This window comes from Nomascus leucogenys, chromosome 21 (assembly GCF_006542625.1).
Source record: "Nomascus leucogenys isolate Asia chromosome 21, Asia_NLE_v1, whole genome shotgun sequence".
Classification (NCBI taxonomy): domain Eukaryota; kingdom Metazoa; phylum Chordata; class Mammalia; order Primates; family Hylobatidae; genus Nomascus; species Nomascus leucogenys.
The window spans coordinates 62866812-62893227 of record NC_044401.1 but is presented as its reverse complement, the minus strand read 5'-3'; the positions used below and the strand labels follow the sequence as shown (position 1 = coordinate 62893227).

The following is a 26416-nucleotide window of genomic DNA, read 5'->3' as shown; positions in this document are numbered from 1 at the left end:
AGCGCATTAATTCTTATCTCCCTCATAAACATGTCTTTGTTTGAAGCGTTATCTCAATTGTGAAATGTAGCTTAGAACAATTCTAGATAGTATAGTCATAAAAAACTTCAACTCAGTAGTCACATAGATATGGGTTCAAATCTCATCTCCACCATTTATTAGCTATGTGCCCCCATGAAAATTATTTAAAACTTTTAGTTTCCTTAGCTTTAAATGTAAATAATAAGTTTGTCCCCACAGAACTGTCATGAGGGTTAAAGAATCTTTCCAGAGTGACCTGTACTTAGTAAATAGCTCCCAAAATTGTGGAATTCTATAGCTGTTTAAATGAGATAATTTATTAAGAGAAAGTTTCCAGATTTTTCCTCTTTAGCCTGCAGTTATTGTAATTTTCAATAACTTGGATTTTCAGTGCTATTATTTTATTATTTTTTCTTCATATCAGCTTTAAATTTATTCTCTTTTCATACTTAGTCTTGTCAAAGCCAGATTGTCTCGGAGGTCTTGATGTTAGACGACCTAATATCTCAGGTTTCTCTTTGTAAAACAATTGAATTAATACATCGATGTGGTTAGGAAAGTCATTTGTGGTCACATAAACTTCAGAATCCTTTATGTCCAGTTCTTCTCTGTCACTTGGCTATTCCTATTATAAGAGAGAAAGGAGTCATATTTAGTGACATGATTTGACCTTCATTTTTACTTAACCTTTGGTAAGTAACAGTGAGCTGCTTCAAAATATAGTAGTATTTGTGTGGTAAAAACCCACATTCATGATTGTTAATATAAACCAGGCACTGTGGGAGACCACAAACAGAGGAAAGAACATTACCAACACCTGTAGTTATTTATTTTATGTGCTTTGGAAAATAAGCTAAATGCCCTCAGGAGCGGTGTTCCTACATGAAAAAATTCTCTACTTATGCCACAAGGTCACATAGATTGTCTGTATGATAAAGTATACATTAGTTTACTCTTTCTATTTTGTAACACTTTAGAGTTGTAAGGTTGTATTTTTAAATGAGCAAAAATGGATCAAAATTTAATTTGAAAGCAGGGATTCAAACAGATACTTCTGTATCAATGTTTGTAGCAGCATTACTTAAAATAGCCAAAAGGTAGAAACAACGCACATGTCCATCAATGTGTGAATGGATAAACAAAACACGGTGTACACATAGGACAGAATTTTACTGAGCCTTAAAAAGAATGAAATTCTGATACTTGCTACCACATGGACGGACCTTGAAAATACTAACTGACTGAAATAAGCAAGACACGAAAGGACGAATAATTATATCAAATATCACATGTAAGGCACCCAGAGTAGTTAAATTCAGCAAGACAGAAGGCATAATAGTGGTTACCAGGGGCTGGGGAGTTATTTTTTTAATGGGTACAGATTTTCTATTGGGGATCATGTAAAAGTGTTGGAAATGGATAGTGGCAATGGTGACACAATCTTGTGAATGTACTTAATGCCATTGAATTGTACACCTATAAGTGGCTAAAATGCAGACTTTACATTATGTTAGCTCTCCACAATAAAATGTATACTGAATTTTAAAAAGTGAACAGAAACTTAGAAACTAAAATACTAAGCATCTAATTATCTGAAATTTGCTGTTAACCGTGTCTTTTTCTTTTATTGAGCAACTAGCTGTGTTTATTTAACATTCTAAGATCTTTAAAATAGAGGAAAAGTTGCTGTCTCAGATTAGTGGATTTCACATTAATGGAATACTGGAGGATTACCGAAGTTCACTTTCCTGGGGGCTCTAGTTCATGTCTGGCTCCTGTTATATAGGCCCAAAATTGCCATCTCAGCTGCACAGAGCCTCAGCTTGATAAGCAAAGGTATTTTTCGTGCAAGAACTGTCTTGCCTCTGGAGAGACTGATCTGGAATGACTGTCAATAACAACAACCATATACCTGAAGAATCAATCTCTTCCGTTTTAATTTCATAGACATGCACCGCTGGAACTATGATTATTACAGGATGAAGTCTCCTATAGGAAAGCCGGCTGAGGTAACAAAATGAAGCCCCATTAGTCTGTCCCTGGAGCACAAACTCTAAATGGCCAGGGGAGGGAAAGTCACACAGGAGAGGGCAAGTGATTGGAAATTGTAGAAAATAGGAGAACGTTGTTGCATGCCATGGTCTCATGGAGATTCATGGAACCTGGTAAATTAAAGTGCACATCCGTCCCTTAAATTGTCATTCTGCTTCAAGTTTACTTACCTTTTGTACAGACTTTTACAGACTTTTAGAAGTATTTGTACAGACTTTTAGAAGTATCTGCTTCTTCCATTGCTTGTAGCTCCTAGATTTAAATGATCACCTGTTCTTTTTTGCAGTCAAGTTGGGGTGTGCCCCCAAACACGTAACATGTTTTGAAACTAAACAAATATCCACCATTAAATTAAGTTTCTTTGATGCTTTCTTTTTTCCTGGAAGAATTTGGTCAAAGCAACTATTTCATTGCAACCCTGACTTGAATAAACAAGCACATGCATGCTCATATAGCTATGTATACTCTCATGTGGACTACATTAGTGCATTGACTCAAATTACATTACTTTCAAGTATAAACAATACAATACTAATACAAACAATTCTGAGAGATAGTAAAGTTTAGTACTGGGCTCTATAATATGCTTGTGTGTTTTTGGAAATCTGTACCGTGCATTGGCAATCCAGAGAGTGCTAGTGGAGACAGGGCTAAGACAATGCTTCCCAACTAAGGTTATTCCTAGAGAAGGGCTTCTCAACTTCAACACTGTTCACATTTTGGGCTAGATAAATCTTGGTTATGAGGAGCTCTCCTGTTCTTTATAGGATGTTTATCAGCACTCTTGGCCTCTACCATTAGATGCCAGTAACATCTGTTCTCATCTAGCCATGGCAATTAAAAATGTCTCCAGATATTGTCTAGTTTCCTCTGGCGGGGAGGGGGCAAGAAGAGCAGTTTAGAGTATGGCATGAAATCCCAGGGGCAAGGTGTTGGACTAATTCAAAGAGGCTTAGGGTTTTGAAGCAGTGAGTGGTGAGAGGAGAAGAATGATAGAAGAAATAACTGGACAATGTGTCTGCAGCATTTTTTTTCCATGGCATTGCTTCTTGTAAGATACACACACACACTCACACTCATACTTTGTTCTACGTAACATATATATTGTGTAGTATGAAGTTTATGAGTTATAACACTGTCAAAGTTATACCATTGTCGGAGTTATACCTTTATCCTATATCCAGAAGCATAAGACGGTAACTTAAAATCTGACAGTTTTATCTAGAAATGTTCTTTCTTTTGGATATTGTCAAGACTCTTGGTTTCAGTTTTAATTTGTATAATTGACAAATCCAGAGGGTTGAACAGTTCCCCTGCTAGCTTCTGTTTCTCTTTGTGTCCCAGATCTGTTTCCCTCCATCTATAGCCAGGACAGGAGTAACTTGATTCTGAGAACCCTGAGCCTACCCCAAAAGGTAAAGGAATCACCTTTCCCTCTGTCCACAGATTAAAATGAGAAAAACATGTTTAGATTTGCTTGGGTCTTACGTGTTCTTCTGACCCAGGCACTTTTCCAGGCGGATGGACAGGCCTGGATCATCTAATTTTTACCCACCCCTAGCCCCCCAACTTTCCAACCTCGCAAACAATCATAAGGAATGCTCCCCCTACCTCAAAAGCAGAGATGCTTTATTTAGTACTCTGAAGACAAAATGAAGCTGCAATTTCTTTTTGAAAATCTTCCTCCCAGTTTTTCATTCTCTTATTTTGAGTGAGATGTTCATCCTCTAAATGTACATTCTCTTATAGTAGTTCTCAAAGTCTGGTCCAGGAAACCTGAAGGGGTAGTGAAAACTTTCAAATGGATGGTCAGATCAAAGCTATTTTTGTAATAATACTAAGAAGGTATTTGCCTTTGTCACTCTCTGTCTCTCCCAAGCGTACAGTGGAGTTTTCCAGAGGCTGCGTGACATTTGATATCAAATAAGAGCAAATGCAGATGCAAGTAGGAGAATCCATTTGTCTATGATTAAGCCAGACATTAAAGAGAGATTTACAAAAATGTAGAACATGCCATCCTCCTTATTATTTTTTGTTTTATATAATATTTTCCCATTGAGCATGTTATTTATGTTACTATGTAATAGACTTATTGTTATTTTATGAATTGAAAAGTATTTTAGAAGTTTCCATTTTAATTTCTAATGTAGTAAATATCAATAAACCTAACCCACTAATGAAAAGCTGTTTAGCATTCTCCCTAATTTTAAGAATGCATTTTGTTTTTACGGTCTTACTTGAATACCTGAGTGTTCATCAAGTTCCTGCCACGATGGCTTTTAGAACTCCAACATTTCCAGCCCAGTGAAAGCCACAGAATCTTTTCAGCTCAAGCCCTCCAGTGGATGTTCGCAATTAAAAATCTCCCATTTTTTCCTGTATTTAGATGTCTCTTTGCTGTACAACAAGGAACTTACCAGTGGTCAGTACACGTACTGGATTACAGGCAAGATAGCCATTTAAGGGTAGAGAAAAATGCAAGAATTTTTATTTATATATTTTATGTCATTTGAAACAATTGTGATTCATATTTCATTATGTATGTAACATCAGTAATACAGTACATATGTGTACTTTAGAAATAAAAATACCTAATTGGAGGTATATGCTTTCTTTTCTAATAGAAATATGCTATCAACAAAAGTGATACTTATCCTACAACATTTGAGCCTGTTTTTGGGAAAATTATAACTTGATACAGAGTGAAAAGAATAAATATTTCTTTTAGGGGATGTGATGGTTAATTTTATGGTTCAATTTGACTGGGCCACAGAGTGCCCAAATATTTGATCACATATTAGTCTGTGTATTTCTGTGAGGATGTTTCTGTATGAAATTAACATTTGAATTAGTAGATGGAATAAAGCAGGTTGCTTTCCCAAATGTGGGTGGGCCTTATGCAATCAGTTGAAGGCCTGAATAGAACAAAACAGTGACCTTCCCCTAGTAAGAGAATTTCCCTGTGCCTGCTACCTTTGAACTGGGACGTTGGCTTTTTTCCTGCATTCAGATTGAAACTGAAACACTGACTCATCCTAGGTCTCACACCTGTCAGTCTTCAGACTGGAAATACAACATCTCACGTCTCCTGGGCCTTAGGCCTTTTAACTTGGACTGGAAATACACCATCAGCTCTCCTGGTCCTCTAACTTGCTGACTCACCCTGCAGATTTTGGGACTTGTCAGCCTCCTGAACTGTGTTAGCCAATTCCTTATAATAAATGTACACGCACACAGACACACAATCTTATTGATTCTGTTTCTCTGGAGAACTCTGCTACAGGAGATTACACAAACTATAAAGGAAATATACTTTAGCATAAATTGAGCAATGATTTCTATAACTTCTTCAGTCTGAGAACTCATTCCTTCTGGTTACTGGATGCCTTACAAGGACAGAATGGGGAAATAGGTTTTACTTGAAGCAAGAATAGGAGTGGCTGCAACTGTTTTTGAATTAGTACTGTCTGTGAGCCCCTGGGCAATAAAGGTATTATTGTCTCCATTTTACAAATGCAGAAATCAAAGCTAAGAAGGAATACTTTGCCCAGGGTCCTACAGAAGTAAATAAGGTAGCTAGAATTTGAGCCAGCCTTTTTCTAACTCTGAGGCCTATCCTCTTACTAGTTGACTATCCATAAATCAATTTTCTACCTATAAAGCTTTCTTGGACTTGACTATCCATAAAACAACTTCCCACCTACAAACATGTAGGTAGGAAAGATAATTTTCAAAGTGTTTAAAATGTAGCATTGCCTACCCTGGAGTTCAGTTAAGCCACAACTGATTTATAGTAATTTGGGGAAATTTCATCAATTTCTGGTCTAGAATTACAGACTCCTGGGAATAAATGTTTGTGTGTGTGTGTGTGTGTGTGTGTGTGTCTATAAAGTGCCAAGTTCATTTTCCAAATGGATAAAGATATTTCCCACTGAGTAGGAAATGTTTGCATTCTTCATGTATTTGTGCATGGATTTCCAAATTGATGGATTTTGCTTCAAAATTAGGCAGGAAATCAATCCTGGAAGTTATTGTGTGTGTAGCTCAATTCAGTAAAGTGGTAAAATATTATTTCTTTCATCCTCTTTATGCTATTTAGTTTCCATCTCATTCATCATGGTAATAGAGAAATAGTCTATGATATTGTAAACACATACTGATCTTTAAGATTCATTTTATATTTGTTTTAGCATTCAGGAAGCACTTGGCTTTTGCATCTCTCCCTCTTTAGGAAAGAAAACCAGGTCATGCCTTATATTTTATATATGTTTTACATGGATTTCCTTTCAAAAATATGTCATGGTATACTTAGTCCTTCCCTTTAAAGAAAACCATAATGCAGATCTCATTAAGGAACATAAATAGTGATACATATATATGGAAAAGGACACACATTCTTCAGTGCAGTGGTGGGAACTAGTGATCTTCCTCCAAATGCCAGAATAAACAGATGTTCCTAGCAAAAAGCAGGGACTATATTTGGAACCTCCCCTATTCTGGAGTTCCAGATCTGATTACTCATGTAGAATCTCCCGTTTCATATATAGGTGACAGTGTTCAGGACTCATTACCCCACAATATGGCACCTTAGCATTTGAGGAAACAGCCAAAGCAGACCATACAAACTAGAAAGAATTCCCCTCACCCCTTCCCCACTGAAGTAGGTCATAAGACCCTCATCCAGAGGAGTCCTGACTTACACCCAGAGGAAAGCAGTATCACACATGGTTGCCAAGAAGAATTTGAACAAACAGAATTTGCTAAGTTCTTCCTGGTTTATTACTGTTATATTATACCCTTTTGTCTTCCAATCATACTTCTGCATGGCTGTCCATTAAAAATACACAGTTTGGGCCGGGTGCGGTAATCCCAGGACTTTGGGAGGACGAGGCAGGCGGATCACGAGGTCAGGAGATAGAGACCATCCTGGCTAACGCGGTGAAACCCCGTCTCTACTAAAAATACAAAAAAATTAGCAGGTCGTGGTGGCGGGCACCTGTAGTCCCAGCTACTTGGGAGGCTGAGGCAGGAGAATGGTGTGAACTCGGGAGGCGGAGCTTGCAGTGAGCCGAGATCGCGCCACTGCACTCCAGCCTGGGCGACAGAGCGAGATTCCGTCTCAAAAAAACAAACAAACAAACAAAAACAAAAAACACAGTTTTCCCCAGCTCTTTAATTATGCATTTCTGAATGATCTCACATCATGTAAAACTTACATTAAATTAATTGTATGCATTTCTCTTATTAATCTATCTTTTATTGTAGGGGCTTTAGCCATGAACATTGATAGGAGTTAGGAATATTTTCTTCGTTACACTGATACAGTTGGCCCTCCATATCCTTGGGCTCCACATCTGTGGATTCAACCAACTGCGGATCAGTAATGTTTGAAAAAAATACAACAATAAAAAAATAATAAAAATGTTAAAATACAGTATAAAATCTATTTACATAGCATTTCCATTGTATTACATGTATAAGTAATCTAGAGATGATTTAAAATATATTGGAGGGTGTGCAGGAGTCACGTAAATACTACATCATTTTATATAAGGGACCCCAGCATCTGCAGGGGGTTCTGGAACCAATCCCATGTGGATACCAGGGGACGACTGTATTCTCCAAATCCTGGACATGGGCATACCATATTTCTTAACATAGCTGCTTACCATCTCTAATATTGTCTGTTTACCATTTTCTATAAATCTACTGGGTTTTAAACTAATTTTTGGCATGAAGAAAGTTTATATCGGCCAGGCGCGGTGGCTCACGCTTGTAATCCCAGCACTTTGGGAGGCCGAGGTGGGCGGATCACAAGGTCAGGAGATCGAGAGCACGGTGAAACCCCGTCTCTACTAAAAATACAAAAAATTAGCCAGGCGTGGTGGCGGGTGCCTGTAGTCCCAGCTACTCGGAGAGGCTGAGGCAGGAGAATGGCATGAACCCGGGAGGCGGAGCTTGCAGTGAGCCGAGGTTGCGCCACTGCACTCCAGCCTGGGCAACAGAGCGAGACTCCATCTCAAAAAAAAAAAAAAAAAAAAGAAAGTTTATATCAATATAAATAGCAGTAAAATTTTTCACAAATGGAAAATAATAAAATAAAAATGTTCACAAATGGAAAATTAACATAAAAATAAATTTGCAAATATTTACATAAGCATAACATAAATATACACCAATTTAAACTAAAATGTTTACAAAATAAAAATAATACTGTCTACCACCAGAAGTGCAATGACCATATTTTTAAAACTATGATTTCTCCTACATCTCTATATTTCACGGTTGAAATTGTAGTTCAGAGCTCTCACCATCGTTTCTACTACATACAAATCACTTATGTCAGTGGACAAGTTTTCTGCCAAGAAGTGCCAGATTGTGAGCCTCTCAGGCCTCCTGACCATGTTTCCTTCACTCCCAAATGCCACCCACTGCATAGTTATCCGGTTCATATAGGATAAGCGCTCAATGAAGAAAGCCAGGTTATGCTTTCCACCTTACATTTTGTTTTAGACATGTTCCTTTTCAAAAATATATCCCTGTGTAATTAGCCCTTCTCTCTGTAAAGCAAAGGAGTTAAGCACTCAAATGGCAATCACCAGGAATGAGGCCCACTACAGTCTAGGAGCACCAGTACAAAAAATTCAAGTTGAGAAACCAGTGATAACTGGGGAAAGTTGCTTCGACGCACAGAACTTTAGTTATCACATCTATAAAATAAGATAATACACTCTGCCTTATTGAGGCATTTTTTATTAAAAACAGCCTTTGCTTTGTACCAGGAAAATTTATAAGCACTTAGTAAGCATTAATTTATGTGTCCTCATAACATCCCTTATGAGGCTGTAAAGGAACAAACAAACGTTTCTCTCTACTTACACTAAACATGCCACACTTTTTGACCAGATGTGTGGGTGTTTTTCTGACACATCAATTTTCAGGTGCATAGTTATGATTCCATTTAATTCTGATGCTATCTACCTGGAGTTAGAGTCAGAACCCACATGTTAAGAACTCGGTCCCACATGAATGCCCCCTACTTCAGATGCCAGTCCTAAATTGGGCTCCCCAGAACTTCTGGCCAATTGACTATAAATTAGAGATTTCCATGACCCCCTCCTTGGGTTCAGTCATTTACTAGAGTGGCTCACAGAACCCAGGAAAGTGCTTTACTTATATTTACTGGTTTATAATAAAGGATGTTATAAAGAATACAGATGAACAGCCAGATGGAAGAAATGCACAGGGAAAGGGGCACAGAGCTTCCATCCCCAAGGACCTCCACGTGTTAGGCAACATGGAAGCTCTCCAGTTGCAGTCCCTTTTGGTTTTTATGGAGACTTCACTACATAGGCATGATTGATTAAATCATTGGCCAGTGGTGGTTGAGTCAACCTTCAGCCCCTCTTCCCTCCTGAGGCTATTTAGGAGTCTTGGGCCACCAGTCGTTACCCTTCTAAAAGACTTACCACTTTGGAGATTCCAGGGATTTTAGGAGTTCTGTGTCAAGAAATGAAGAAGAAAGAAATGAAGACCAAATATATATTTCTTACTCTAAAGCACAATATCACAGAGGAAAAGAGGGTCAGTATCTTAATTTTATAAGGGAGGCATTTTATAAGACAGAGAATCTAAGTAATTTGTGGAAGGTCACTCAGCTAGAAAGTGAAGAGCTGGGTTTTGAAAACCCAAATTCTGGACTCAATCATTACTCTATGCTGTGTTTCTTCTTAGAGTATATTAAATTATCCCTGTGAAAATAGACTCTGGCATTCTATTGCTATTTTCTGTGACCTGTGCTCTATATTGTTTTTCTTTGCTTCACAGAAATGTAAGTACTATTTTCCCCTAAGTTGTTAATACTCAGATAAGGGGCAAGCACCTCTAGGAAATACCAAATTATAAATGTCCAATACACTTTTATATCACATCATGTAATGTGAGACATTAAACAGTTGTGGAATGTCAAAAATTGGCATAATGGATGACTTAGGAATGTTGAGTGACAAGTTTTCGGTACAATTGTGCCATTTTCTTGTGATAATGGTAAACTCTGGAAAATTTCATTTTCTGGTTTTGCAGATTGCCAGCACATTGACATTTCCTATATGGTTTCCCAATGGGAAGGACAGAATTGTATTTAGCCAAATCTGGTAATTTTCCTTAGTGGAAATTGAAGGGGCTAAAATGCCTACTTACACTTGGATATGGGCTTCAATTTTTTTTGAAGATGCTTATTTTCCTTTTTTATTCCTAGGATATAGAGGCAGATCAGGTAGTTTTTCAGGATACTGAATTGTAGAAGTAGGCACTTAGTGAATCAAGCCATTCAAATACAAGTTGAGTAAGTGCTCAGAGTAGGTGTCTATATTAAGGACAGGGTCCTGTACATTGGGGGGTGCTTAGCAGTTTTGCCGTCATCTGCCCATGAGATGACAGTAACAAACCCCATCTTCCCTATGATTATGACAACCAAAAATGTCTTCAGACTTTGCCAACCAATTACCTTTAGATATAATCACCGATTTAGAGCAATAGAATTTTTGGCTCTGTAGGGTAAATGAAACACACCTGATAGCAATAACTTAAGCGTACTCTGAGAATGATCCTGTATGGCAGATGCACCTGAATGTGTGTTTCAAGCTAAGGAACCTGGGAATGGCCAATAGGAAGGTTCATTCCTTGTCTATGAGGAACATCTGAACCTCCAGCCTGTCTATTGGAACTCAGGCCACACGGGCTCAAGACCCCGAGTTTTGGGTTGAATGAAGGTTGCCAGGTGGAGACTGTTTGGGAAAGGGGGCTAAGGAAAATGCTATATAAACTGCATGCCCTTTGCAAATGGTTGCAGTTTTCCTTCCCGCTCCTGTGTCGCTGTGCTGTGGCTTTATCTTGTCTAGCCCACTGCTAGTGGGCTGTCTGTCAGGCAGTTCTCCTGTCCAGCCCAACACCACTGGACTTTTTCCGTGGTAAGTAAAGCTCCAGTAAAATCCCATGTCTTGTTTGCTGGCCCTGGGTCTCGTTTTCAGTCTCTTGAACCTGGTGCCATCCCCTTTGGAGTTGATAGGGGTTCAGCGTGACAGGCTTTTTGTTGTAAATATTTGAGATTGATGATATCTTTGCACATATTTGAAAACTTTAGATTTCAGGATAGTAACTTATGGGCCACAATGCCAACTACAGCTCCGGTAATGATACAGTATGATGGTTTTTAATGTGTTCCCAGGACTAGCATTGTCTTTTACAAATAAAATCAAATCACATCACTGGCTGAATGTTTGAGATATATTCTTTTCTCATTTTAAGGTTTATGTAAGTAATCTCTCCAAATAATTATAATATTAATAGCTGACAGATAGAGTCTTTTACATTTACAGGATGCTTTCAACTCAGTCTTTTCTTTAATTTCCCCAGTAACTCTGAGAAGAGTTTTTATTCACCCATTCGATTAGAAACAGAGACTTAAGAAGAGTAACTTCTGTCTATTCCGAGTTAGGGAGATCAGAAAATACCACTGTTCTGAGTAATATTAGGTGAGAAGAGTTTTCTTGCTGATTGAAATCCTCAAGTAAAGCTCTTATATATGTCCTTTTCCTATCCTCGAGAGCAGTGTCAAAGGCTCATGACTGTTTCTTTCTCCTGATCTCCAAATTCTAAACCATGTACTGCAGTTTCCCATGTTGATGTCACTGGTTGTTCACCCTGGGATGGCTTATAGTCTGGAGCAGCTGTTTCTATCCTCTCCGATGAGCTGTCCTGATTATGTTACATCAAGACAACTTGTGAAGCTCAGAATCTCAAGTTTCTGGCCTTAAAACTGATGAGCAGCATAAGCCATTCCCACTGCTGTTCTCAATGCCCTCCCTGTCTTAAATAGGTTCATAGATCCCTAGGCTCCTAAGTGTCTTCCAGACCTGTTTATCTTGTAGTCAAGACCCAGAAATTAGACTTCCAGAAAAAAAGCTCTTCAAGGCAGATTCTTCAAGGTGATGGTGCCTGTGTCACCTTGATAGGAAACCTCCTACACTGTGTAATACTGTCATCTCAAGGAGAGCCACTGTTCATTAGCTTAAATTGTCAGCTATATGGTTCAGTGAAATAAATACACATTTTCCCTAAGGTAATGACTTCTTTCTCACTTTGTGAGAGCTGTAGGGACCCTTGTTATCAAGAGATAATCATATTCTAGTGGTGCTACTTATTGTGCCCAATGAAAGTCCCAAGGATGTGATTATCTCTCAATAACTCTAAAGCCTGTTATGTATCATCTTGTATTTTGTTTATTTTGAGTGTGTGGTGGGAACCCATTAGTGATCTCTGTGGTTGATAGTATTCGTTGTGAAATGATAAAAGAATCAAATGACCATTTGTTTGCTTGTAGCTAGACAGCACGATTAGAAATGCATCCCAATTCCGACTGAAAAATGCATTTAAATGTAATCTCTTGCTTAGTATTAGTTTAATAACCCTGATGTTAATACTAAATTATATCAAGCAAAGCTAATGGAAATTCTGAAAATAAACATGGATAATGTAAAATCTACATGACCTTTACCTCCCACAGAAAATTCAGGTTGGGTTTTAACTACCTGTGAAGGAAGTAGATACCCATGAGAAATAACCTGCTGATTCTGTGATGGAAAATGGCATCAATAAGTTAAGCAAAATAGGAGAAATATAAGGAAAAGCCTATTAAATACAATGGCCTTTAAGAATATGGACAGTTGCTAAATGGTAACTCTTACCTCTCACTTTATGCTATCCTTTGATGTTCAAATAATGTTAATAATAACAGGTATCATTAATTGAATACCTGCTATAGACTGGTTTGGCTTGTCTCATTTTATCTATTATTATTACTGAGACGGAGTCTCCCTGTGTCACCCAGGGTGGAGTGCAGTGGCAGGATCTTGGCTCACTGCAACCTCCACCTCCCAGGTTCAAGTGATTCTCCAGCCTCAGCCTCCCAAGTAGCTGGAATTACAGGTGTGTGCTACCACATCTAGCTAATTTTTTGTATTTTTAGTAGAGACGGGGTTTCACCATGTTGGCCAGGCTGCTCTTGAACTTCTTACCTCAAGTGATCTGCCCCCTTCGGCGTCCCAAATTGCTGGGATTACAGATATGAGCCATGGCACCGGGCCCATTTTATCTTTCGAAGAACCTTTCAAGGTAGATAATTTTGGCCCTGTCTTACAGATGATAAAAACAAACTACAGGAGGTTACATAACTTGGTTGAGTTCATGCAGCAAATAAATGGTAAAGCTTAGACTCAAATATGACTTTAGAACCTATATTTTATCCACTGATTATTTAAAGGCATAATGTAGGCCAGGCACGGTGGCTCACGCTTGTAATCCCAGCACTTTGGGAGGCCAAGGCGGGCGGATCACGAGGTCAGGAGATCTAGACCACGGTGAAACCCCGTCTCTACTAAAAATACAAAAAATTAGCCGGGCGTGGTGGCGGGCACCTGTAGTCCCAGCTACTCGGAGAGGCTGAGGCAGGAGAATGGCGTGAACCCGGGAGGCGGAGCTTGCAGTGAGCCGAGATCGCGCCACTGCACTCCAGCCTGGGAGACAGAGCGAGACTCCGTCTCAAGAAAAAATAAAATAAATAAAGGCATAATGTACAGGAGTGACCAAGTGCAATTATAGGAGACTTATAATCAATGGTGATCACATACACATTTATTGTTAGGCAAATGCAGGTCTGACTCTAATGGGCAAAGAGACCACTCTTTCGTCCCTCCTAATCTTACATGCTATGTCGGTGAGAACTGAAAGCTTTAGAGATGCCACATCTGGGTTTTGAACATGTTGATTAGAATTATTTTCATGCTCTTACCTGTCACTTGGGAAGGGTTGTTTTTGTTATTAATAAATAACTGACACACCTTTTGGTTTTGAGGTATTTGGAAAGGGTCTAGACCAGGACTGTTTGTTCCCTAGGGTAAAATCATCCTTTTTGACCTAGGCCTTGCCAGCTGCTGCATCTAACTATTTGCTATTAGCTGAGAATCTCTGCAGTCATTCATGGATTTCTGGTTCCTTTGTTGTAAAATTGCGAGTACATTTATGTTGACAACAGCTGATTTGTTCAAAGATTGGACCCAATCTTTCTGGGCAGAGGGAGATTCATCTGTTTATTCACCTGGTTGTGTATTAATTTCCTGCCAATTTTAACATGTGATTTTATTTAGTTTATAATAAAAACCTTAACTTAGGATAGCAGGTACAAGTTATGGATTGAACATGGAAAGTTTAGTGAATTTTTCATGATTTAAAAAAAAATTATAATGATAGCTAGCATTTATTTTCTGCATAGTATGAACTGGGCAGTGTTCTCATGGATTACATCAGTCTTGCCTCAAAACAACAGCTAAAGGTAGGAATACAATTATTAGGCTCATTTTATTCGAAAGCAAGCTGAGATTAAAGAAGGTGGGTAAAATGAAAGGTCGTTCCTTGCGTTCGCCTCTAGGGAGAGACTATTAGCCAATCAAGTGCAATAGATTCAGTTTCTTTCCCCCTGTAAAGCAGCACAAAAGTGGCCAAGAAAAAAATCCTTTGCGTTCTTTTTTTAACCTTCTTTCAAGGTATGAAATTGGATATCTATCTACTTGAATCCTCTCTGTTCACGCTGGCTAATCTAAGATGGGAAGTTTTAACTATGTCTACTTTTTCCCCCTAACAAGAATACAGCGACTCAACATTTTTCCAGTGAGGTGTGAATAAATAATTCCTGCTTATATAATCAGCAACTTCTCAACATCAACTGAGGCATCATTAGATATTTCCTTTTAAGATCAGTTATGAAAATCCACTGTGGAAGTGGAACTTATTTTGGCATAACCCTTAGTTTATAATAACTAAGACTACAAGTTGGATCCCCCAGTCACTGAGTATACATTTAAGAAGCACCTGTTTTAGACCAGGTTGTACTAGCCTGTACCCCTGTTTGTTTGGGTGGGGGAGGTGGCAGAGTAGTAATTTTATTTTGACCGCAAATCCCAGGAGGTCAGGAACCTTGGTCTGTTTCTTTTCTCCTGGTAAATACTTTTTGAATAAAAAAAAAAAGTCAATATAAAAGCTATTGGTCTATGATAGTAAAGGAACAGTTGATTATGATTCATATTCATGAGCCAGGAATTTTTATATATGCAATTTCCTTACAAATTTGTATGTTGTTAGTATAGCAGGGTGGTTTGTGACTTATTTTTATTAATTGCCCACTTATTTGTCTCCCTCATTTCTACAGGCACAAAGCCAGGACTTTGTATTACTCACAGAAAACTTAGCTTCAGTGGGCTTATGATTTCTTAACTAGTAACCATTTAGTTGTGATACACAGAAACTTAAACTAGCTCACATAATAACGGTTTTTGAAACCGTATGCCAGGCAAAATGATAGCCATCTAAACACAAAAAAATTATAGGTAAAACTTCATGGGGATTTGGCTTAGAAAGTCAGGAAATGTGGCTGCCCCTCACCTTTTACCCTATTTTCAATTCTTCATTTCTCATGTGGATCAGAAGTAAGGATGTATGTAATCTTAACTCTGATTTTCTCTAAAGTCTTATTTTTCTGGTTCTCTCAAGACTGTCTTCTTTAACAATAATTCCAACTTTACATGCCTCAAACTCAAAATCTCTGAGAGAATCTTGTTGACTTAATGTGGTCGTGTTAATTGATGGTTCGACACCTGTAGCCTATTAGGTTGAATCACGTAGAACATAGGGCTGGTCTTTTCAGGAGCAACAGGTGGGATGCGTTCTTTACAAAGGAGATACTGTTTCAGAGGCCTTCATGGGGTCAGTCCCATATATTCCTGTTCACTCTTCTTACCCTTCCATCTTGCTTTCTATTTTCTTTGGCATTGCTTTTTGCTCCGTGGTAGCTAAATGACTTGATAAATGCATTCACGATATATTAGCTCACCCAACAGATAAGTTCTTTTGGCCAGGATTCCCTCTGGATGCAATTACAAAAATCAAAGGAGTGAATTTAATAATGTTTTCTATAATGGGCAAGTATTTGGGAGCATTTGTTTTCTTCTGGTGCTGATACTGCTGTTTGTGTGTACAGTCACCATTCATGAGACTATCCACAATGTGTGAGAATCTCTTGCCAATGTTACTACTACTAGTGGATACTATATCTAGTGACTAAACTGAATATCTAGTCTGCATTATGTAACTTAATTATTAATTTGAGGATTGAAATAATTCTTTGAGGATGAATACTGTTATTGTCCCCCCTTTAAAGTAGAATTGAGGATTATATCAATTAAAGAATTGCTCAAGATCACATGATTAGTAATAAATTGAACCAATATCCCATCCCAAGAAATTTATCCCAGAGCTTAGGCTCTCAAACAAGAAGAATATAATTATTTTAATGAATAAAATTATAATTTAAGTTTTCATTTCAAGTATTATTCCACTGGATAGGGTAAATGTAATCTCCACCTTCTTTCTGTGAAGAGGAAAAAATATATATGACAAATTTTTAGTAATATTTGAAAAAAAAGCAAAAAACTTTGACCAATGTCTGTAGGGTTATTATAATTTTAATTGTTATTGATAGGTAGGCTGGAGGTGCAAATGGTGCCAATAGCTGTAAATAGAGCTTTAGTTTTACATCAGTTGCTGTCCTTAATGTAAGAAAGAAAGGTGTTTAGTACCTACTAAACTTTTGTAGCCAGCTCATGTATATACAGTTGGTAACTGACCATATTAAAACCAAACAGATGGTGATGTATTTGTGATTCAGAATTAATGTGAATATATAATTTTTCATGATCCATAGGAAATATTTTCTTACACATGTCATTTATGAAATTTTATTTGGGGGTATATGAGAACGGTCAGGGATTATTTTATATTTCTGAATATATTAGCAATATGAAGAATACCTGTTTAGTCCATACCTTCTGGTTGTTATTGATATTATTCTGAGAGTAAAGCTAGTAAGGTATTTAATATAGAGGTGAATTATTTTGCAATTCAGCCAGAGAAGGCATACACTTAAGAAAAGATCATGTATTTATGGCTAATCAAGAAAATATAACATTTTTATCCCAATCAATTATGTTATATTTAAGAATAAGCCAGAGTAGAATTGTATGATTAAAGATATTTCTGATTAGCTAATCTATATTATGTATAGCTATATAAAATTATATTTTCAATTATTAAAACTATAAGACAGTTATTTTACAAAAAAGTGATCTACAGCAGAAACTTGGTTAGAGGATACACATATGAATAAACATGAAAATGTAAATATATACCTTTATTCTAGGTAAAATTGTGTGTGAGTGTATTTATATATATATCTATAGGGAAAATAAATTTAGTTCTTCAGGGAAAAATATTCTGAGGCAAAAATTATTTCACAATTAAAGTTTAAGTTGGTAGCTTTAAGAGAGTATACAATTTATGTGAAGAGTGTTTGTTTTTGTTGGGTACCCTCATTTTATGTATTCATATACAAAAATGATAAGACGTCTCCGTTTATTGCTCAATTTTTATTATTTTAAAATCCTTTTAATGTACCCTCTTAAGAAATTGTCTCTTGCATTGAATCTGAATGTCATAAAATATTGCAGCCTCCTAGAGCCATCATATTAATAAGGGAAAGATAGAGTGGTGATGGCCTTGTCAGAAGTCACTCAGCTCAGGGGAGGCAAGGCGGAGAATGGATCCTGGATCCTAATCTACACAATTCTATTAAGCTGGAAATTTATACCAAATGTATTTAATTTTTACTTCATCCTAATCCGGTCTAATTTAATTTTAGATGGGGAAGATTACAGGTAAGCATCACCTACACATAAGCCTCTCTATGCTTGAAAAAATGTATTTATTTGTGTATTTTTCTCTTCTTATTCTAGGAATCATTGACATAGAGTAACTCCACAGCATGTGTCTTCAAGAGCTTCCCTAAAAGGTAAGCTTCCCACGAGGGAAGATTTTCCTTATGTGTAGTTCACCTTGATTAGCATCCTTAGTTTCTATGGAAACATTGAAAACCTTCCCTTACAAAGCCATAGCATGAGATTGTTGTTGATGTTTTTATGAATGTTGAAATTAATGAAAGTAGTGAAGTTACTAAATTAAAGCCTGAAACTAAGAAATAGAGACTATTTCCATTTCTCTCTGGAGAAGATACTTAAGGTAGGTTTTCTGTAGTTTAGATTAATTTGATAATTCAAAAATTTTAGAATTTGTAATCATAGAAGGTGTATTGGGAATAAAGTTGTTGCACTTTTGCCAAATGGTTTTATAGGAGAGGATGTTTTAGCAGTCAAACCAACACAAATATTAAGTTAACGCAGTCCTATAAATACTCAGGTCTTAAAAGTTGAAGCTTTTGAAGGGATAAAACATGAGAAATGTAATTCACTGTCTACAATGTATGCAAATTTTTTCCTTAATAAAATATATAGATCTAAAACAGTAAAATGTTTGTTTTACTTTCCTGACGCTGATCTAATAAAGTAACTGGTGGCTTAAAACAATGGAAACTTACTCTCTCATAGTTGTGGAATCTACAAATTTGAAATGAAACTCTCCGCAGGAACATGCTCTCTCTTTGAAGGCTCTTAAGGAGGAATCTTTCTTTGCTTCCTCTAGCTTCTGGTGGTTGCTAGGAATTTTTGGTGTTCCTTGGCTTCAGATGTGTCACTCAAATCTCTGCCTCTATCTTCAATTCACGTGGCTGTCTCCCCTGTGTGTGTCCAAATATTCTTCTTAGGAAGATACCAGTCATTGAATTAGGGCCCATGCTAATCCAATATGATCACATCTTAACTTGATTTTTATCTGTAAAGACCCTTTTTAAAAAGTCACATTCACAGATTTTGGAGATTAGGATTTCAACAGATCTTTTAGGGACATCTAATTCACTCATAACAGTATGCCTAAAAAGAGAGTCTAGTGAAATTAAAGGTAATTATCGTTAACAAGGTATTTATGGGAAAATAATCATAACATGGGGTGGAGGAAGGTCTCATTCCATTGGTATACATAAAATGCTGTTTATTTTAATGATATAATAATTATCTCTTGGTGGCCAGCTTTTGTCCCAAGCAAGATAAAAATTATTCAGTACAGAGTTTGATAACACTGGGTAAAATATTAGTGTGTAATTCTGGTTCTCAGATTTTTAACACCCTCAATTAAAAAAAATAGTAATCCTGGACAGCAGTGAGACCCTGTCTCTATGAAAAATCGGAAAATTTAGCAGGATATGGTGGTGCATGCCTGTAGTCCCACTACTGGGAAGGCTGAAGCGAAAGGATCACCTGGGCCTGGGAGGTCAAGGCTGCAACGAGTTGTTATTGCACCACTGCACTGTAGTCTGGGTGACAGAGCAAGACCGTGTCATAAATTTTATATATATGTATTTATTATATATATAAATAGAGAGTGTGTGTCAGAAATTTATTTCACTTGATTCTTCAGATCTTTTTCATAAGTGAAGGTTGAGTAAGGTGTTTTTTTAACCAATTAGCTACTGTTCTGTAACAAACCACCCCAAAACTCAGTGGCTAAAAACAGTAACTTTATTATTTCCTATGAGTCTGGGGGATCGGCTGCTTGGGTCTTCTGATCTGGAACAGAATCTGCAGTATTGACTGGGTATGTTCCTGGGTCTGAGCGTGGCTCACAGGTCAGTGCAAGCTGCTCCACGAGGTCCCTCTCCCCCAGCAGGAACCATCTTTCTTAAGGCAGCAACAGTATTCCAAGATACTCTGAGTGTCCTCAAGCTTGCTCACATGTGCTGTGTTTTCCCTTGCTTTTACTTATTCTGTTCCTTCTCCTTGGGATATTCGATTCTTTCTTTCCATCCTTGATCAACTCTTTTTATTCTACTTGAAAATTTATTTCCTTTATGAATACTTCTCTGGTTTCTTTGATCCTATTCATTCATATATCTTTGTGTAGCTGAAGATATTGAACTCAAGTCCCTGTTAGGGTGAGGCTTCCCTCTTGTGCCAACATCAGTGTAAACAATATGATAATCACATTGTCCTGTAATTGCTAGCTTAATTATCTTACCCTCCCACTGTGAACTTCTGAAGCCAGGGATTGCATCTTCTTGTTCTTAATGGTATTCCAAGAACCTAGCAGTGCATACACAGATGATGTCTTCCATAACTATCCATGGAAAGAATGAAAGATTTAATGACATCTTCTCTATTCTAATTCCTCTCTTAAAATTTAAGTTGTTGAAACTTTCCAGAATTTGAACTGAAAGGCAGGAGGTAGGTTCCCTCTCATTTTGATGATGCCCCTTGGACTCTACTCAAAGAGGCCCCAGGCACCCTCTGGTGCCATCCTGGCCTTTCTTCCTCCACCACAGATTGTAAAAGTTGTAGTCTGTGGGACAGAATATCCCCAAAACAGTTAATTTGATTTACATAATAGCTCTTTTTAACATAGTAATTTGAAAAATAAAAATAAAGTTTAACTTGTTGCCAGCACTTAAAAATTCGGAGATTTTACATAAAATGATGTTTTAAATTCTCTTAAAAGAAATCATAATAACTTTCTATCCTGGACAGTGCATTTCCAGAGGACGAAGAGGGCGTACTGAACAATAGCAGCCTTCCAATGCCCTCTCCAGTTTGTCACACCATGCCATTTGCTATCTATCTAGCCCTAGTAGGCACTTGAATTTAGTATCCTTACCTACCCAAAGATACATGGATTGATAAAATGTGGAGGCTTAGCTTTGCTTCTAAATGTCTGAACAAAGAAGTGTCAGTGGTTGAATGGGCCATTTAGGTGTTCTTATAATATATCCATCAACGAAGTAAAAATAATTTTGGCTTTGTTTTCAAAGCTCTGTACTTGAATTCCTGCAGCTAATATTTGAACAGGTAACCTCTCTGACCTCTTTTTTTTTACCCATCTGTAAAATGGAGACTGTGATATTCTTCATAGGCTTGGGTCATGTTAAGTTACTTTATTAATGGTAGAAAATTTAGTCTAAACTGCACTCAAGGGAAAATAGAAGAAGACAGTTACATTCTTCTTTTTCTGGATTGGTACAAAAATTGTCATCTTTTGTTAGGGTACATTAGCAATTAAAATACACTAGGAAAATGAAGTACTGATACATGCAAAAACTGGGATAAACCTTGAAAATATTATAAATAAAAGAAGCCTGACATCAAAGGTCATATATTATATGATTCCATGTTGATATGGTTTGGCTGTGTCCCCACCCAAATCTCATCTTGTAGTTCCCATAATCCCCACCTGTCGTGGGAGGGACCCAGTGGGAGGTAAATGAATCAAGGGGGAAGTGACCCTCATGCTGTTCTTGTAATAGTGAGTGAGTTCTCATGAGATCTGGTAGTTTTAGAAGGATCTTTCCCCTCACTTCACTCTCACTATTCTTCCTGCTGCCATGTGAAGAAGGACTTGTTGGCTTCCCTTTCTGCCATGATTTTAAGTTTCCTGAGGCCTCCACAGTCATGCTGAAGTGTGAGTCAATTAAACCTCTTTCCTTTATAAATTACTCAGTCTCAGGTATGTCTATTTTAGCAGCATGAGAATGGGCTAATATACATGTATAAGAAATACCTAGAATAGGCAAAACTATAGAGACAGAAAGTAGATGAATAGTTTCCAGAAACTAAGGAGAGATGCAAGTGGGGAGTGACTGACTACTAGGATTTCTTTTTGGAGGTGATGAAAATGTTTTGGAATTAGAGAGTAGTGATGGCTGTAAAACCTTGTGAATACACTAAAAACCACTGAATTGTGCAGTGAATGGTGAATTTTGTGGTATGTGAATTACATCTCAAAAAGTAATAGATAAGGAAATATTTGTTTTAGGAAAACAAAACTTCATCTTCAGCTGAGGCAGGAGAATAGGGTCTGGAGGTAGGGTAAACCTAAGGGCAATTTGCACTGACTTAGTACAACTGAATCAAAAGGAAAACCCCACCTCCCCACAGCCAATTAACAAAAGGATTAGAGGCTACTCCCTTTGTACTGCATTGCCTATGAAAAATGGAAAGTACCTCTGATTGGTCCTCTCCTGCAACCAGTCACACTGGTCATGGGCCAAGTCTTCATGTGTAACTTTGTAACTTCACTTCAGCCTCTAATTTGCCCCCTCCTGCAACCAATCAGACGTTTGCATAGGGTGTAACTTTGTAACTTCACTTCAGTCTCTGATTGGTCACTGTCTGCAACCAATCAGACTGCTCATGGGTCACTCCTTCATTTACATAGGGTAACCAAGTAACCAATGGGAAACCTCTAGAGGGTAAACTGCAGAAAATTCTGTAACCAGTGCTCTTGAACCACTTGCTCAAGATTGCTCCCACTATGTGGAGTACACTTTCATTTCAATAAATCTGTGCTTTCATTACTTCATTCTTTCATTGCTTTGTGTGTTTTGTCTGATTCTTTGTTCAAAATGCCAAGAACCGGGACAATTCATAGTCAAGACCCTCCACTGGTGACATAGCTATGGTGACATTCTCAGTCTTTTTTGGATTGCTGTAAAGGAATACTTGAGGCTGGGTTATTTATAAGGAAAGAGGTTTATTTGGCTCATGGTTCTTCAAGCTGTACAAGCAGCATGGCACCAGCATCCGTTTGTGGTGACAGCCTGAGGAAACTTACAATTATGACAGACGGCAAAGGGACAGCAGGCATGCCACAAGGTCAGAGAGGGAGCAAGGGAGAGGAGAGAGGCCAATCTCTTTTAAAAACAAACAGCCCTTGCAAGAACTAATACAGCAGGAATTTACTCATTACCCATGGAAAGGCACGAGTCATTCATGAACAGTCTTCCCCCCATGGCCCAAACACCTTGCAGTAGGCCCCACCTCCAATCTAGGGGTCAGATTTCAACATGACATTTGGAGTGGACAAACATCCAAACTATATGAGTGATATAACAAAATAAGCAGATTGTCATTCAAATCCACACACCCTGCCCTCCTGAGACACACACTGCCCTCCTGTCTGACCTGACTGCCAAGGCCAAAGGCCAGGTCAAATTTTTTTTTTTTTTCTTTTAGATGGAGTCTAGCTCTTGCCCAGGCTAGAGTGCAGTGGCGTGATCTTGGCTCACTGCAACCTCTACCTCCTGGGTTCAAGCAATTCTCCTGCCCCAGCCTCGTGAATAGCTGGGATTACAGGCATCTGCCACCACACCCAGCTAATTTTTGTATTTTTAGTAGAGATGGGGTTTCACTATGTTGGCCAGGCTGCTCTCAAACTCCTGTCCTCATGATGCACCCGCTTCAGCCTCCCGAAGTGCTGGGATTACAAGCACGAGCCACGGTGCCTGGCCTAGGTCAAAGTTTTAAACATCAGGATTCATGGTTTCATACTGAGATTCTCAATGATGGGGTCAGACAGGAATGAGTTTGTATTCTAAATATTTCACTGACTACCTCTCTCATATTTCTCAAAATGTAAAATAAGGGTACTTATTAGCTCTTTTGTTAGCTTAGGAAAAATAAATGTTATGAACCTACTTTGGTTGCATTTAGGAAATAGACCCTCCATAATTGATACTTTTATAATTAGTATTATTTGGTTGTAAATATTAGGCTATCACATTAGATTTTTGGCAGTTCAACTGTTCCAGGGTTGGCTTTTCTCTTCCTGGCATCTTAGCCAGAAAGAAAAGAATGGCTAGAATTTCTGTTAGCACTTAATGAATTTAATCAGCCCCTGAGGGACTTTTGATGTAACAGGGAAATAGTTGACAGAGAAACATGATTTTTATTCTTTCTGTGTTTCTCCTGGTAGTTGACAGAGCTTTCCCTAGCAGAGGTAACATTACTGTGCTGAGAGAAGAGTATTAACATACTGTAAGTGAGATGTTAGAACTAAGAGAACACATCCCTGTGGCCTTATATTAAAATGTTCCATGGATATGCTTCTGAATACAATTTAAGCTGCTGCCAATAAGAAAATAAGCCACTGCCTGAAAATGTGTGATTCAATTGTCTATCATTGTCATGATTTTTTTTATCCTTTCAGACACATTTTAGAGATTCTTTTTAAAAAACCTTTGTTTTTAGAAATTGAAATGAAAATTATAATCTGGAAATATAAGGCATAATTGTGTTATTCTGTGAAGTATTTTATAAGCTGTAATGTTAAGCAGAAATTTTTAATCTTAAGTATGAAAAAATACGTATATGAATTGCTCCATTTGATCCAAGTGATGTTTTATGCTTTTCCTTATGGTTAATGGAAAGGATTTTGCTATGTTGAATGGCTTGAATATCAGGAGCGTGGGTGTCATTTGTTCTCCGAACAACTATTTTTGGGAAGCTAAGTACATGCCAGAACATGTATTAGGACCAGGTGATATGGTGCCAAGTAATATATGTATATCCTCTGGAATTTTGAGTTTGCTGTCTAATAGGGGGACCGATAATATACAAGTAGAAAAAATACATATTGTGCTAAGTACTGTAAAGGAAAGGAAGAGACTATTATGATCGAGAAGCAGAGGTTATAGTTCTGCACCACGACTAATTTATTGTGTGACCCTCTGATAGGCTACTTATGAATGCGTACTGAGTTTCTATAAATTTGACGAATTAATCCTTTGACCATTGTGACATGATCCTCTTTTTATTCCTGATAATGCTTGTTGACAAAATATTACTTCCTTTAAATTAAATTTGCCTGAGATTTCCTTTCTAATTTGTTTTTAGCCTTTATGTTTAATTTAGGTGTATCTCCTTTCAGCAGCATGTAGTTGGATTTTTTCAGTGTGAATTTCCCCCCCTTCTTTTTCACTAAGGGGATTGAATTTTTTTGCACTTATTTTGATTCCTGAAATATTTTTAACATTCTTTCCATCACCTTACTTTGTGTCAGGTTTTTTGTTTCTAAATGTTTCTCCACCTTCTACTAAATTAACTGATTTTCTTAATTCCATTAATTTCTTATTATTTCAGACGTTTTACTGTTTTCACTTTTAGTGTGGTCTGCTAAATTTTAACCTTAGCAAAGTCAAATTTAATGTTCCCAAATAAAACCTAAAATTCTTTAACTCAAATTGTATCACTCAAAGTTCCAAGTTGTTTTTCTATGCATATTATTTTAGTTCAACTTTTTCTTCCTCTTAGTAATTATTATTATATTTAATACAGTCAAGGCTTAGCTTACATAGATTTTCTTGTATACTGACCAGTTTATTTCTTATCATTGCTTCCAGCATCCCACTTCCTTTGAGTGTAAGTTCCTTTTGCTCAAAGGACCTATTAAATTTTTAGTAGCTTCTTTTAATGGTAAACTCTCTAATTTTTGTGTATCACTAAATATTTTTCTTTTGCTGTTATTTTTGAATAATGTTAGGCTAGGATTGGAATTCTTAGTTAATGGTATTTTCCCCTCAATACCATGAAGATATTGTTCCATTGTTTTCTTTCCTTTATTACTACAGATAATGAAACCTGCTGTTAGTCAGATTGATATTCTTATGTTTGTGATCTTTTTTTTCCCGCTCGCTTTTAAGATATTTCTTACATTTGGAGTTCTGCAGTTTCACAATGATATGTCTAAGTATGCATTTATGTTTAATTTTTCTCTTATGCTGTTCTGTTTTTCAACCTCAGGACACGCTTTTTTCCAGTTGTAGAAAATTCTCATTATTATTTATGTGAATATTGGTATTTCTAAAATTATTTTTGTTGTCTCTTTTCTGCATTCTTAAACGTATTTTGGACCATTTATTTCTCCTATCCATAACGCCTAGCTAGCCTTTCACTTTTTTCTTTATGTCTTCATTTTGCACTATAAGAAAATTCCTTTGGAGTCCTTAGTTTTTAAACTTGTTGTTCAACAATGTCTATTCTGCTACTTAACTTTTGTATCATCAGGATGGCTAGTTTATGTGCATTAGCAAACAGCCCCAAGTGTCATGGATTAAAACAAGAAAAGTTTATTTCTCTCTCATGCAACATTCTCAATGAAAGTTAACAGGGGAGCTGTGTCTTGATGGAGGCACCGTCTGGGACTGCGAAGGCAAAATAAAGAGAACCTGTGGAATCATAAACTGGCTCAGAAAGCTTCCTCCCAAAATTGACACATGTCATTTTTCCTCACATTCCACTAGCAAAAGAAGCCAATGGATGACTCCAAAGGCTATAAGGAAATACAATCTTTTTTTTTTTTTTTTTGGACACATAATCTCACTCTGTCACCCAGTCTGGAGTGCAGTGGCACGATCTCGGCTCACTGCAACCTCCGCCTCCCAAGTTCAAGTGATTCTCCTGCGTCAGCCTCCTGAGTAACTGGGATTACAGGTGCCCATCATCACACTCAGCTAATTTTTGTG

The 26416-nt window shown here is 37.4% G+C and overlaps 1 protein-coding gene across 6 annotated transcripts in view; it reads left to right on the top strand.

The window, feature by feature from the left end:
- The window catches only part of CNTN4 (contactin 4), a 995624-nt gene that overhangs the window by 224549 nt on the left and 744659 nt on the right, over positions 1–26416 (top strand). For 5 of the 6 annotated variants that reach the window (XM_030801544.1, XM_030801547.1, XM_030801549.1 and 2 more), the window contains one exon: positions 17973–18028. The gene's annotated coding sequence lies outside the window, so the exon portion shown is untranslated. Of the gene's footprint in view, positions 1–4309; positions 4496–17972; positions 18029–26416 lie in introns of those variants that run through there. The other variant, XM_030801545.1, reaches the window with a different exon arrangement.